Source organism: Cupressus sempervirens, chromosome 1 (genome assembly GCF_028749045.1).
Source record: "Cupressus sempervirens isolate cs-2001-9-10 chromosome 1, ASM2874904v1, whole genome shotgun sequence".
In the NCBI taxonomy this organism is placed as follows: domain Eukaryota; kingdom Viridiplantae; phylum Streptophyta; class Pinopsida; order Cupressales; family Cupressaceae; genus Cupressus; species Cupressus sempervirens.
The window spans coordinates 619,987,155-619,999,973 of record NC_143118.1 but is presented as its reverse complement, the minus strand read 5'-3'; positions in this window follow the sequence as shown (position 1 = coordinate 619,999,973).

The window sequence follows — 12,819 nt, the reverse complement described above, 5'->3', positions numbered from 1 at the left end:
GGGTTTTCACCCAAAAAATGTTTATAATTGTTTCATAATCTGCCAAATGTGTAACGAACCCCCTTGATTCTTTGCATTCCCTGACTCCCTTTGTTAACGGTCGTACATTATTATTATATTGTAAAATAATTAGGCTTAATAAACACGTGGCACAACAACACCCCTTCTATTCAGAAGTAAGAAAAATGGGTTGTGATAGTTAGAGTGGGGTTGCCATTGTATCAAAAGATCGATCTATCAATGTCTGACATAACCACTCAATTTATAGTACACAATAAGCGGTTAAGCCCTTGTCATGAATCCCAAGGGGAGCACTGAACATTTTGCCAACAATCTCTCCCTTAGTATTACCCGAGGGTTGAGGATTCAAACGTGTGACCAAGCTCTAATACCACTTACTAGAGGGGGTTTTTCATTGCACAAAAAGGCCAATATGTCAATGCCTGATACAACCACTCAACTTATAGTATACATGAGACATTTAAGCCCTTGTCACGAATCCCAAGGGGAGCGCTAAACATTTTGCCACCAAGATGTTGGTGGACATGTCTGCTCTCGTGGGTTATGCAACATATAGAATAAACAAATAGATTATATCTATTAATTGATATTTTAAATATGATTGGATAGAAGATGGCAAATCAATTAATGAAATCAACCATGGTAGTTATTTTAGAAGTAGTCCTCATGCAACCATGAGGAAGTAAATAGAATAAGTTTACCCTAAGGAATTTAGAAAATATATATTCATTTATCGTAGGTGAACATTTGAAAGCTAGATTGAATGCCTAATGATGAACTATTGCAACAATTCTTATCAAATTCAATGAGATTATTGAACTTATAGAAGGTCTTTGTTATGATTTCTCATGTAATTGTTACCCTTCTGTTGAATTTAATCAATTATTAATTGTAATTCTTAATGTAGATCATACTTACTTTTGGGTATCACATGTAATGCCCCGCCCGGAGATCCTTGGAAACAAGGATGAAAAAAAAGTCAGAACAATTTTTTTTTTTTTTTACAAGTGTAAGTGCACATGATACAACCTACACAAACCAAAAGATCACAACGGAAGACTGAAAGACAACCAAGCACCAATGGATCTCCAAACGCCACTACCAACAAGAACACAACCACGAAAACCACAAAGACCTACCAAGCTGAAAGACATAAGCTGACTCTTGGAAACTAGCTAAGTCTGAAATCCTAAAGCCCTGAAATTTGGCTAAGTTTGAATTTCTGAAGCCCTGATTTTTCCTAGAATCTACACCTTAGCTCGTAGAGGTCTGAAACCCATCTCAAATGAATCGTCGCATATATAAAAATATATCTTAAGTATAAGCAACTTATACTTAAACGATATATTTTAAACCTCGAAGGACAACAACAGAAACCCAAAAACTGAATTTCAAAGGAAACCTCCTGAATTCAAAATGCAACAACATAGGCTTGAAGAACACCCAAAAGGGTATCTAGATCAACTCTCAAAATGATCGGAACACTAAAAAAAATGCCCATTGTTGGCACGTGCAGGTTTTAACCAAAAGGCGTGCGACACTTTTTACTAAGGGAGGGTGACACTTGTCCCTTACTGCGTGCGACACTTCTCAAGAAGGCGTGTGATATTGGAAAAGTTCGCGCGACATTTCTCATGAAGTCGTGCGACACTCTTCCAGTGTCGTACGACACTTCTCCAGTAATGCGTGAGACACTTTATAGTATCGTACGACATTATTTCTATGGGCGTGCAATACTTTATTAGTGTCGCACAATGCTGAACAAATGTCGCCCATAGAAAATAAAAACACTTAAGGAAACTCAAAAACGGGAAAAAATGACGAAAGAACCTCCACACTGGGGAGTACCGGATCCACATCTCGAGGCCAGAACACTCGAACCAAAGTTGAGTAACTGAAATATAGAAAATGAAATCTAACCATCTATCAAACAAGGAAGGGAAAGTACAGAAAGGAAACATCACATTCAACTAAAATAAACATCGCAATAACATAGATAACATTGCAATGAGCAAAAATAACCAACTAAGTACGCGGTTCCTCCCAACTATCAATGGCATCATAGGACCATCATGGGCCCTAGCCATCCCTCATGCATAACATCCCAAGCCATCGATCAAATCATTGGTGTTGTCGTAATAGGGACGTCACTACTAAACATGCTACAATGTAAGTAAATAAAATCTAACATGCTAGTAGTAGGCATAAGATAAAACTATAATAAGATAACTTCATCTACTACATGCTAATCATCATAATGAGGAATGCGTTAAAACTAACATCATCTAAACATGATAACATCATAATGAGAGCATAAATCACAAGAAGCATACTCTGTATACCGAAGTACCAAGTGACACATCCAGCTACAGTCGTACTAGGACAATAGACCGTATCTGTACACCAGTCCCTAGCAGTGGTGAGGGTAGCTACGCCTCCCAACCACGTGGCACCCGTAGGTCCACACCCACCATGCTGATAGAGATAGTGATCCAACCGCAAACACACAAGAACACAACAACCATGGCTAATACTCACGCCAAGCAGGATGATGACTGAAACCAAGACATAGACAATGCATAAACTACAAGTCCTTGTCTGACACCTCAATGGGCTTACTATGTAGGGGCTGACATCATGGAGAGTCGCTTGGCATTGACAAGCCCAAGCTCGGATCGTGTGTCCTCAAACTTAATTGGGTGCTCACACATTGTGTCCTCGAACTTAATCGGGTGCTCACACATTTTATTATCTTAAATTTTATTACTTCCCAGTGTTTTCTTTAATTATCACTTATATAAAACTTCCTTTGCCAACCCATGATGTCATGATCGTCGGGCTGCAAAATAGAAGCCCCCTCCATATGCTACCCTACCCTACCCATGCTCATCCAATGATGAGTGCTCATAGGCATGCGAATTCCCAACCCAATCCTAATGATCATAACTTCCGAAAGTGCTACGGAAGGTTGGGGCTCGCAAGACATCTGACTATGTACGCACACGTACTCATGTGTGGTGCACCACCATCACAAAGATCAAATAAAAGGACTGGAAGAGATCACAAAGCAACAAGTCCCTCAACTGTAAACAAAATCGAGAGGACGGATGCAACACGCATCCCAATGCAATAAAAGATGAAAAAGTGGGCTAACTGGTATCCAAACAGATCACCCAGGTCCACGAACTACAATGTGCCAAGAAAACTTGATAAAATAGGTCAGCACGCAAAACGAGGTAAAAACTCCAAATTTTGGAAAAATTTCAAAATTAAAACCCATTTGGCCCTTGGGTTCAAAAACTCCAAAAATCCAAAAATAAATGAAAACGGACACCGTATGCAAAAACGGCCAGCATAACGGCCCAAAAACCCAAAACCCCATTTCAAAAATAGGGGAAAACGTTCATACCCGACCAACTAGGCAGAACTAGCAACCAAAAATGGAGGGGAACACTAGTTCTTAGCCTCCTAACATATTGCTACAAGAAACAGAAGCTGAAACAGAGGAAAACTATAAAATGGGAAAGTCCTACCTGAAGGAAAAAGAGGTAGAAACTGAAACCCGCACAATAAAATAAACCACCCGCCAAACAGTTGAAAATGACGGCAAAGCATAAACTCCTTGAGCCGAATCCAACGAGACCAACCTCGCGCAAATCCCATGCTCATAGCTCCCAGAACAAGCAAAACAAGAATCCTTCAGAAGAGGATTTCCAAATTTGCTCTACAATTCTATTTTCAAATTCTGAAAAGTGATTTATGAAATCACTTTTCCAATACTTATTCACTTTTTGGGTGAATAGTCAATTCTGGAAAATAGCTAGCTGGAGTAGTTAAACTTCGAATTGACCCAAATGAAAACCGATTATTATCCGCAACGGGATTTCACCTAAGGCAAAGTTGCCAGAAATTAAATTTGAAAAGATTAAAATTCGAAAACCCCAAAAACATAGAAAAACACTTAACACTTGCGCGACATATGCGAACTTCTAAATGCATAGACACACTCACTGGTCTAATCACATAATGCAAATGAGTTTGGATTTACTAATCATCGAAAGGTTTTGATCTAAACAATAACAATAAGGGTACATCGACCATATAGGAACGACATGGGTAAATATGAATAGCTAAATCACTAACTCCATGTGCCACTGCTAGGGATATAATTCCTACACACTAAAACACACAATCAAGTGCAATGGAAAATAATATCATAGCTGAAGCAACATGTATTAAAATACCTATTTAATCCATTTACATCACTCACATTCGCAGAAAGCGTGAAGATACAAGAATCGAGTAAATAACCAAAGCATAGAATCCATCTCATAACATAATCAACAAATAGGTCCAATACATCATATAACTAGATATCATCATAGATCTAATGTCATCTCAAAATGGCATCCACATGCAAATGTGATAAACTAAACAGTATAGCAGTAAAGCATCTATGGTACTAAATCCAAGTATAACATCTGACCCTCGGGTCATCATAAGGTACAAAATAATAAGAGTATCAAGTATCTCTCGAATCAAAATAGACAAGACATAGACTGCAAACATGAGAGGCACTACATCACATCCTATAAAGACATAATTTGTAATAAGATTGATGTAAAGACTAAATACTTCTAGACCTTAACTGATGTATGGGGAATGTGAACAATGACATCTTATGTTTCTCTTTTACTCTATTATCACTTACTCCTATACAACAAATCTATAGGAAAGATTGTGATATGCATTGACTATAAGAAAGTTGGGTTAAATAAGAATGTATGTTGTATGTACACTAGAACAAATCCTAAATTTTTCAAATGAAGCATATGAAAACTAATTTTATTTTATTTTCAAGATAAAAGTAGCATATCCTATTTGAGTTCGACTTAATTTCTAGCACCAATACAATAAGAGAATGATTTGTATTGTGCATATAATTTGATGATACATAATTGGATTTGGTTCAATTGGAAGTTAATACCTGAACATGGATTATATTTTCCTTATGAATGAGTGCATTTAGTCTACTGGGTATGTGCAAGATCATGGTGTGCCAAAAAGTGGTGATATGAAAAAAATAGAGTTTGAAGATGTCTAAAAGCTCTTCAAAATCCGCTCTGACTTTTTTCCACCTATCTAGGTACCAAACCTGAAAGGTAAGGCCGAGCCTTATCGGATATCCAATTTAATATTGGATATCCGATATTATCGGATATCTGAATGCATATCGGATATCCGATAGCCAACATAATAGACAAATATAATATTATTATTATTATATCATAATAATATAAAAATATTATATTATAATAGTAAAATATAATATTGTTATAATATAATATTATAATAATATAATAATAATATTATTATTATATATTTATTATAGTATAATAAATATATAATAATATTATTAAATTATAATATATAATAAATATATAACATAACCAAAAAATATTTGGCTAGCCTTTTTGCGAACTCGAAAACGGGTTTAGGAGTTGACCCAAAAAAATCCAAATTATCCATTAAATTATGCACAAATGATGCCATACATGCAAACTTTTGGGATCATTGGTGGATGGTCTTTGATATTCCTCCACATGGCAATTTAGACATACCATTTTATTTCCTTAAAAAATTATATGCAGAATTTGTGTTGAAACTTAAAGTGAACTATTGGAGCATGAAGCCCAACATGGGCTTAGGACTAGGAGCTCCTCAGGATAGATCCTCTTCCCAGCGGAAGAAAGCTGGCACTTTTGTCCCCCCCACTGATATCTCCCCTCCCCCTCGAGTGCACCATCCAGATATTATGACAGAGCTAGCTCTCAGACCATCAGAGCCATTCATAGGCTAAGTAGCCTCATGATATCTCAAGCTAGGTCAGTCCTGCCTCCTCGTGTTGATGATGTTGGTGCCAATTCATCATCGGCTAGCTCATCACACATTTGTGTGCCTCACACTTGCATTACATGCAAGAATATTTACCTGGGTCGCATAGGTGATCTTCCTGAGTATCATTTTGTATTAGATGAGGATACACCAGACACACGTGCAGCGGCCACAGACCCCGATGCGAGAGAGGAGGGGAATGCAGAGGCATGGACTCCTTCGGTGTCGATATGTGTATACATTTTTTTTTTTATGACATGCGATTTAAAGTTAATTTTTATAATAGAGTAATTTTAATTTTTTAGCCATATTGACTTTTATATGTATGTGATCTTCATTCATGTTTAGCTGATGATCGAGGAGGAGCTCAGAAAAATTGATGATGCCACGCTCTCGGCCATTTCATTTGGCCTTGAGACATCTACGATACATTATGTTGTGTTCATATTTTTTTTTCTATTTGATATTGTTGCATATATGGTTGCTAAACTTTCTTTTATCTTGCAGGTAGCAGCTGTCTCGGGGGGACAAAGTGCGGAGGGTGAGCTAGTGCGCATTGACAAAGGAAAGGTAATTAGGTGCTTTCTATTTGATTAAATATCAATGCATTCTTGTAACATGTTTGTGGTAATCCCATTTAATTACATTCTTTATTGTATATAGGGCATGGCTACTGGCGATGAGCATGTACAGATTTCGCATCGTAGACCATTAGGGATTTCCATTCGCACTGAGAGCCCCATTGTATGTATAAGTATCATTTATTTTTTATTATCCTTATCTTCATAAATAAATTCAAAACTGATTTCCATGATATTAAAAACTACTATTTTGTATCTCATAGGAGACTCGTAGTGCACATGAGGTCCGGCGAGAGAGTTATGTAGATTTGATGATGCAGACACTCTCTCCTGAGGAGGAGCCTACAATAGTAAGTTATTGTTTGAATTTATGATTAAATATGTTATAAATTTAGCAAGCTATGAATTATAATGTTATAGTTTAAATTGTAGATTCATCTGACAAACGTATTTGAACATATAGAGCCCACAATCAGAGAGGTAGAAGCATTGCCGAGGGCATATGAGAGGACTCTTGACCAGCACAGGAGGTCAACGAGAGAGGTATTTATTATGAAATTTTTATAGTATAAATCTTCATTACAAAAAAGATCATTATGCATTTGAGTAATTCAATGTTAGATACAAAGAATCGTATAAATTTAGTAGTCTAACTTTGGGTTTTCCATTTTTGTTTATGTAAGAGGCATCTGATCCACCTAGTGCAGCGAAGAGGTTGCATTTTGATCATCCACCAGCACCCTAGGATAGTATAGTTTTTGTAGGATGCATCATGAGACATTTTGAGATGGCATATGCCACATTGTATATAGAAACATTGATATTATACACATTTTGATGGCATGATCAGCCACATTTTGTATATGGATCTATGTATTTTGATATATATTTGAGTACTTTGTCTATGGATATGCTAGTCTATTTTGATATATTCATTATTAATAAATGGTATATTACAGTTCAAGTTTTTATTATTGATTCATATTATATGAGTAGTGGTTTGTACAAATTTATGACATATAAGAATGTATGGTCTATTTAACACTTATTGCATTCTGGCAATGCTAATATAGATGACAAAACTTCTTAAAAATCACCATCCTTGCACTAATCTAACTCAAAACCTATTTAACCATAAAATTTTCAAGATCAAAATCAGTCAATTCACTAGCCCATTTAAAAATTAATATCATATGAATTCAATATTTATTCTCAACATCCCTGGCACTGGAAAAGTCCTATTCTGAGTGGTTGAGCTAACCAAATTCTTTTAACATATATTTTTTCTTCTAAACATAAACCGTAATAACATAAAAAAGATGTGTTACTTATACAGATAATAATAGGAACAGAAGACATATAAGTACCTCAAAAGATCGACCTCAAAATGCACTTAGAGCACCTTGGAGACTCCTTGGTACAGGGTGGCCGCAAACGATGGATGGTCTTCATGGCTGGAACAAGGGTGTGACTAGGGTTCACCCACCCACCTGGAACTAATGGCGCTGACGATTCAATGCCAAGATCAGTGGTTTCAAATTTATGCTATGGTGCACCTATGAACTGAGGCATATTACGAGTTTTGGCATCGGGCGAGATTGTTGTGCCGAATCCAAGCAGAATGTGATCTCTCAAAAATGAGATATGTTATTTTAGGCCTCAACATCACTGTCCTATAGCATTTGAGAGTTCATCGATAGCCCTCATGAGCTCCGAGTTATGACCCTCAGAAGATCGACCTCAAAACGCAATTAGAGAACGTTGGGGACACCTTAGTACGGGGTGGTCACGGATGATGGATGGTATTCATGGCTAGAATAAGGGTGTCACTAGGGTTCACCCACCCACCTAGAGCTAATGGCGCTGACGATTCAATGCCAAGATCAACAGTTTCAAATTTACACTCTGGTGCACCTATGAATTAAGGCACACTATGAGTTTTGGCATTGAGTGAGATCATCGTACCGAATCCAAATGAAATGTGATCTCTCAAAAATGAGATAGGTTATTTTAGGCCTCAACATCACCGTCCTATAGCATTCAACAGTTCATCAATAGCCCTCACGAGCTCTGAGTTATGACCCTCAGAAGATTGACCTCAAAAAGCACTTAGAGAACCTTGGGGAATCCTCGGTACCAGGTGGCCACGGACGATGGATGGTCTCCATGGCCAAAACAAGGGTGTCACTAGGGTTCACCCACCCACCCAGAGCTAATGGCACTGACAATTCGATGCCAAAATCAGCGGTTTCAAATTTACGCAATGGTGCACCTATGAATTGAGGCACACTGCAAGTTTTGGCATCGAGCGAGATTGTTGTGTCAAATCCAAACAGAATGTGATCTCTTGAAAATGAGATAGGTCATTTTAGGCCTTAACATCACTATCTTGTAGCAATTGACAATTCATCGATAGCCCTCACGAGCTTCAAGTTATGACCCTCGGAAGATCAACCTCAAAACGCACTTAGAGAACCTTGGGGACTCCTCAGTATGGGGTGGCCGCGAACGATGGATGGTCTTCATGGCTAGAACAAGGGTGTCACTAGGGTTCACCCGCCCACCTGGAGCTAATGGCACTGACGATTCAATGCCAAGATCAGCAATTTCAGAGTTACGCTATGGTGCACCTATGAACTGAGGCACACTGCGAGTTTTGGCATCGAGGGAGATCGTTGTGTCGAATCAAAATGAAATGTGATCTCTCAAAAATGAGATAGGTTATTTTAGGACTCAACATCACCGTCCTGTAGCATTTGATAGTTCATTGATAGCCCTCACGAGCTTCGAGTTATGACCCTCGGAAGATCGACCTCAAAATGCACTTAGAGAACCTTTGGGACTCCTCAGTACAGGGTGGTCGTGGACGATGGATGGTCTCTGTGGCTAGAACATGGGTGTCATTAGGGTTCACCCACCCACCCGGAGCTAATGGCACTAACGATTCGATGCCAAGATCAGCGGTTTCAAAGTTGCGTTGTGGTGCACCTATGAACTGAGGCACACTGTGAGTTTTGGCATCGAGCGAGATCGTTGTGTCGAATCCAAACAGAATGTGATCTCTTGAAAATGAGATAGGTTATTTTAGGCCTCAACATCACCGTCCTATAGTATTCGACAGTTCATTGATAGCCCTCAGGAGCTCTGAGTTATGACCCTTTAAAGATTGACCTCGAAATGCACTTAGAGCACCTTGGAGACTCCTTGGTACAGGGTGGCCGCAAATGATGGATGGTCTTTGTGGTTGGAAAAATGGTGTGACTAGGGTTCACCCACCCACCTGGAGCTAATGGTGCTGACGATTTGATGCCAAGATCAGCAGTTTCAAAGTTATGTTGTGGTGCACCTATGAACTGAGGCACACTGCGAGTTTTGGCATCGAGCGAGATCGCTGTGCTGAATCCAAACAGAATGTGATCTCTTGAAAATGAGATCAATTATTTTAGGCCTCAACATCATAGTCTTGTAGCATTCAATAGTTCATCGATAGCCCTCATGAGCTCCGAGTTCTGACCCTCGAAAGATCGACCTCAAAATGCACTTAGAGAACCTTTGGGACTCCTCGATACGGGGTGGCCATGGACGATGGATGATCTTCGTGGCCAGAACAAGGGTGTCACTAGGGTTCACCCACCCACCTAGAGCTAATGGCACTGATGATTTGAATAGTTATGGCCATTAGAAGTTAGATTTTGAAAAGTTGTCAAGAAAATTGCAAAAGTTGCTAAGCAACTTTTTGCAATTTTTGCGCTAAGACAAGTTTTATTGCAAATTTGATTACAAATGGACTCTACAAACTCCTAGACCTTAATAATGTTCTAAACATCTAGACTTACCTAAAAAACATGGAATTTGCCAAAAATCCACTTTATTTGACCAATTGATGGTCAAGGCTTACAGGTTCACCATGGGGTCTTGTGTCCGTTACAAATGTGGATGGTCACAGGGAGATCATTAGATCTATCCCTAGACCTTATTACATCAAGAAAAGAAAAATGATTAGGTGCTTTGCATTAATGTTCCCTATATTTCATTAATGTTATTGGACTAAGAACCAGTTTATGGGTTCCCTAACCCCAAAAGCCCCAATTCACCTTCTCAAAACCCTTGTTCCTAGAGCATCACCAATCTCACACATGCCAAACCTTCTTGGACTAATTCAAAATTTAGACATCTATGTTTTATCACCATAAACATGAATCAACTCACAAACACTACCCACTTTAAGAAAAATTAAGGATAGCCACAAGGAAGAGAACGAAGCAAGGTGAAACACAAGTTCAAGCTCAAGGCCAAGAAAAGCAATGAAAGGGGACTCGTCAAAAGCATTTGAGTTCAAAGGAAAATACTTCAAGATAATACACTTTGAAAGTAGAGCAAAGGAAAGAAAATTCAAGGATCAAGCTAAAGGAATTATCCCAAGACCAAACCTTCACTAGTCAAAAACATGGGACAAGTTTGGATTTAAAGAGGTCCATGGAAAAGTTCAAGGATTCAATTCATAGGCATTCATGTGTCTCAATGCAAGTCAACTTTACACTTAGTCAAAAACTTAAATGTTTGAAGAACAAAGACTATCTTACAAGGAGATCAACTTGTCTCTATTTACATCATTTTTTTGTAAGGATCAAACAAGTACACCAAGAATATTCAAGGATCTACCACCAAAGTGAGCTTAGGAGCATTAAAATACAAGGACATAAAGCAAAGTTTGAGGTTGAGGGCACAAAAGAATGCAAGGATAATATTCCCATCAATGGAGTGATCCCGATGATGATCAAGTTGTGCAAGGAAATGGATTTAATATGCCATGGAAGATGTTAATGCATACAAGGGATTTCTCCAAGGATCAAACCCAGAGATGAAGATGAAAAAGAAGAATTCCAAATGATGAAGGTGGAAATATCAAGGGTTCAAGCATCGTGAAGTGCACCTATCCAAAAGAAAGAAGTCCTAGAATGATAACAAATTCCTAACAATAAGGAGGTGGAATTAAGATAAAAATTACATGGAGAAGTTAGAGGTCATAGAGTCACAACATAACAGGCTTCCCAGCATTGAAATGGAGGAACTTAATGAAATTTTGTTCAAGTTCATTGGTTTTGATAAAAGGGAGAGGAAGAGAGGAGTATACATCTTGGATGATAAGTTGAATGATGACTAGGTGGCTTCCTTGTTTCTTATTGGTCCTTGGGTGATTGAATGTTTTTCACTAGCTTATTTTTTGGCTATTTTTGGTTCCCCTAATTAGAGCTTGTAATGGATTAATCTAGATCATTTTTTTGAATCAATATTGTTAGTTCATTATAATTGGGGCTCCTATTTAAATCCCTAGCCCTCTCATTTGTAAACCAAGGCTGTTGGAGAATTGTTGCCAATTAAATGCCAAATTTGCTCTACTTTTCATTGTTGTGTATTGCATGGAAAATTGTTGTGATCAAGTTTTGACACAAGGTAGGATGGGTGAATGATTCCATGGGAGCACTCACCAACCACCTTGCTAGAATGCAGGATTGCCAAAGAACCCAAGATGTCATGCATCAAGTTTGCATTATTGCATAATGATCCTTATTTCCTCACTTAGCTTTAAATTTCATTTCATGTTGTTTAGTATTAGTTTTTTTGGATGAAAGAATTACGGATGCACTTTCTCAATTCAAATATAAACTAGATCATTAGCCTCTTGTTGATGGTAGGAGTGCCTTGTGTGGTGAGTTAGTGAAAGTAATCAACTCAATAGTGTAAGTCACCCAAGTGATTACTAGAAAATCCCATTATTTCACTAAGTGAACATCCACAATTAAAGGAACCTTAAAATCATTTCATGATCTTACTTAGCAATCTTAGCATGAGAGATAACCTTATATCAAGAGAGTATTGAATGTTTGGTGTTTCATTGAGTATTTGAATATGCATGTTATAGTAGAATAAAACTCACAATAAAATTAACAAGAATGGAATCTTTGCAACTTGATCAAGACCTCTATAGAGATACTATCCTATTACTGGATTCTAGGAATTAGATCTAGTTAAAGGTCTCCGTGAAGCCATAAATTTAGACTAAGACTAGAAGATGTAGTCCTCACTCAAAAACTAAACTATGAGAAAATCCCATTTGAGTCTCATACATGTCATGGACATGGTCATTTCAATAAGGCCCAAAAAATTGTAGACGATTGCAATAATGAATCTTTTTCAAATTAAATTTGGGAATTTTTTTTTAAAAATCAAATCACATAGTATTCTAATTGTTCATCCGTACTTTCTAGATTTTACTTATTTGATTAGTTTGATAAAAAATAGTTTTAATAATCATAATGTT